The sequence below is a fragment of the Fragaria vesca genome, linkage group LG6, assembly GCF_000184155.1.
Source record: "Fragaria vesca subsp. vesca linkage group LG6, FraVesHawaii_1.0, whole genome shotgun sequence".
Classification (NCBI taxonomy): Eukaryota; Viridiplantae; Streptophyta; class Magnoliopsida; order Rosales; family Rosaceae; genus Fragaria; species Fragaria vesca.
This window is the reverse complement of record NC_020496.1, coordinates 33,199,743-33,203,973: the sequence shown is the minus strand read 5'-3', so window position 1 is coordinate 33,203,973 and position 4,231 is coordinate 33,199,743.

Here is a 4,231-nt window from a genome sequence, read left to right as displayed (position 1 = left end):
CTCTCTCTCTCTCTCTCTCTCTCTCTCTCTCTCTCTCTCTCTCTCTCTCTCTCTGAAACCTTCGTGCCCTTGAGAGTCGGTGGCATTGCTCACCCTTCATGGGTGTCTCCCTGAGCTATGTCTTAGAGTTGAGGCGTTTGTCTCTTGCTCTTCTTTCTTTTTTTTCCTTTTGGTTTTCTCCCCCTTTCCTTCCACCATGCCCCAATTTTCCGAAAATTATTCAGCGCACCCGTGTACATATGCACCCGGAATCTCCACCGTTCAAATTGACGCGTGGATCAATTTTTTATTAAGGACGTTAGTTGGCGTTTGGAGGACGTTTAGTAGGCGAGTGAGGGGAGAAAGGGGAAGAGAAAGGGTCTGCAACTCTGCATCAATCATCAATATTGTACCCTGCTTTGATTCCAGAAGATGCTTCAGAGTTTTCCACCATTGCAGCCACGATTAACTTGAGCCGGCTTAGGTTCGTCCAGTTTCTGGGCGGAACAGAGGACGCTGTCGAGGTCTTCGGCTATGTCCGACGGTTGAGACTTGAGGTCATGAGGCCATCTGAGATTTGGGTTTGAGGGCGAGGGTTTTGCGAGAGTGAAAGGGTAGACCGAATTCCATGACATGACGATTCTGAATTGCTGTGTTGCAGAATTGAAGCAGAGGAGATGATTTATCTGGGTTTGTTTGATTTTTTTCCTTTTCCCGACGAACATCTGGGAATGGAAGAGGCAACATTTGGTTTCTCAAAAGCACCCTTACGAACAACTGCCGCTTTTTCATTATCTTAACCTTTTAAGCTAATAACTATTTCTCTTTAAAAAAAAGCTAATACTTATCTAATAGAAACATTATTAATTGAACCATTGTTTGCTTTTTTGTTTTTGAAGAATGGAAACAATTGTTTGCTTACGGAAATGTTTAATTGAAAAAACAAAAATATTGTAGTTGCGGAGTAGTTAATATTTTAGAAACACTTAATCCGTTGTAATTGTTTTGATATACTAAATCGTTTAGAAGTGTCTAAGTGTAATAAGTGTTGACCGTTTTTATCAGAAATCAAATATTACTCGAAGCTTATGATTTTTCAACCCTATTCGTGTTTCACTATTCCGGTCACATTCTATATCACATGATTTTTAAAAATTGTGTTTCCTCTGTATAGTTGGTTCACAGTAATGTACACTTTCATATAACATATTAAACAAGTTATACCACATTAATAGACACGTTGTGGTTCTAATATCTCAATTTCACAAAATGAAAATTCAACCGTCTAATATGATCAGCGTACTTAAATACGGCTATGGAAAAAAAATTCACCTATTTTCGATATAACATATTAAACAGTTATACCACATTAATAGACACATTGTGGTTCTAATATCTCAAATTCACAAAATGAAAATTCAACCGTCTGATATGATCAGCGTACTTAAATACGCCTACGAAAAAAAATTCACTTGTTTTCGATAACGTTTGGCTCTCGATCGATGCGGTCAATCTTAAACCGACGTCATTTATTACACGAAAACGCTCTTATATACCCCTACATGACCTAGTTTGGTTGATTCTTCCGCACATAAAACTCTCATATTGATGATATGTAACCACTCATGTAAAAATTTAGGGACGTTCACCTCCTGACGATAGGACTCTTCATAGGGAATCATAAGCTTAACTAGGGTTCACCGTTTCTATCGGGGACCAAATGTTACCGGATTTTTCAACCACAGCTGTATTTCACCATACAAATCACATCTTATTTCACAAAATTTTTGAAAATATTGCTTCTTCCGTATAGTTGGTTCATAAAGATGTACACTTGCATAAAACCTATTAAACAAATTATACCACATTAGTAAGCACGTTATGTTTCCAATGGCTAAATTTCACAAAATGAAAATTCAACCGTATGATATGATCAACGTACTTAAATACGGCTATAGAAAAAAATTCACATGTTTTCGATAACGTTTGGCTCTCAATCGACGCGGTCAATTTTAAACCGACGTCGTTGATTACATGAAAACACTCTTACATACCTCTATATGACCTAGTTTAGTTGATTCTTCCACACACAAAACTCTCATATTGATGATATGTAACCACACATGTAAAAATTGAGGAACGTTCATCTCCCGACAATAGGGCTCTCCATAAGGAAGTATAAGCGTAAATAGGGTTGACCGCTTCTATCGGGGACCAAACGTTACCGGAAATATGTGATTTTTCAACCATAGCTGTATTTCACCATAAAGATCACATATTTATGACTTCATACCGCTACGTGCCTATTAAAGCGGTATAACTTGTTTAGTAGGTTATATGTAAATATATATCATTGTGAACCAACTATACATAAAAAGGAAAATTTCAGAAAATCTTGTGAAATAGGATGTGACTGGAATAGTGAAATACATATTGGGTTAAAAAATCACAAACTTTTGGTAACGTTTGCTTTCTGATAAAAGCAGTCAACTCTAAATACGCTAAGGCGCTCCTAAGAGGGGCCTAACCACTTGAGGGTCAATTTAACAATTTTTTTTCATGGGTTCCTAAATCTCATGTATACGAGTTTTAGGTTAGAAAACGGGGAAATATAGAGTTTCGCACGATGCCGGTCAACCGCGTTTCATTTAAAAAATAAAGTTGAATTTAGGTTGACTGGTTCGATAGGAGGTCTAACGAATCCGAAACAGGGTGAATTTTTTTCAGTAGACTTATTTAATCACCTTGTCTACATCAGACGATGAAATTTTTATTTTCACATGTTTATGACCTCGGATTGCCACGAGCTTACTAAAGCGGTATAACTTGTTTAGTAAGTTATATACAAATGCACATTATTGTGAACCAACTATACAAAGGAAGCAAACTTTTCGAAAATCATGTGAAATAGGATTGGACCGGAATAGATAAATACGGCTAGGGTAGAAAAATCACATATTTTCGATAATGTTTAGACCCCTACCAAGTTGGTCAACACTATTAACACTTATGTTTTCTTATGGGGAGCCGAAGGTCAATTTAACAAAATATTTTCATGGGTGGTTACGTCTCATCTATGTGAGAGTTTAACATGTGGAAGGATCGACCAAATTAGGTCACATAGAGGAATGTAAGAGCGTTTCCATGTGATAAGTGACGATGGATTAGGGTTGATCGCTTCGATCGAGCCCAGAACGTTGCCGAATACAACTAAATTTAATATTATAGCCATGTTTCACTATAATGATCACATCAGACGGTCGAATTTTTATTTTGTGAATTTTAGTCATTAGATTGCAACGTGACTAATGTGGTATAACTTGTTTAATAGGTTATATGCAAGTGTACAACTTTGTAAACCAACTATACAGGAAATTTTTTTTTTTAAAAAATCTCGTGAAATAAGATGTCATCGAAATAATGAAATACGATAATGGTTGAAAAATCACGTACATCAGGTAACGTCTGGGTCCCGATAAAAGCGGTCAACCATTTTTACGCTTAATATACCCTATGAGAGCCCTATCATCGGGACGTAAACGTCTCCAAATTTTTACATGAGTGGTTACGTCTTATCTATGCGAGAGTTTAATGTGTGAAAGAATTGACCAAACTAGGTCACGGAGAGGTAAACAAGAGCGTTTCCGTGTGATAAATAACGATGTATTAGGGTTGACAGCTTCGATCGAGCCCTGAATGTTGCCGGATCCAATTGAATTTTTTACAATAGTCATGTTTCACTATAATGATCATATCAGACGGTCGAATTTTTAAATTACTAAATATTTATTTAAAAAGAAGAAAGAAAATTAAACATATAATTGCATCAATCACAGAGATCAAATTGTTTAATCACATTTAACCCTCAAACCCCACCCAAAACTGGTCCAAAGTCCAAACCCAACCCAAACAGGTCCAAATCAAAACTCAAGGGTAAACAATCTCATCTCCCTTTACCCTCTCCAAACGCAAACCCCGTGTCTCCCCAATCTCCATTATCTCCACCACACCACCACAACCTGCATCTCTTCCCCTTTTTCCACCAAAACTACAAAGGGACCCTCTCTCTCTAACCATCCCCTCCCTTTTCCTTATTTAGTTGGGTTTTTTTTTTTTTTGAAGGCGGGCTGGGAAACCCCGCTAAGTGAGAGTATTAGCTCTCCCACTCATATTATTATCAATATTAAGAGAATGATCGTACAGGGGGACATAACACCTATACCTTGTGAAAATTTACAACTATCCTCTATTA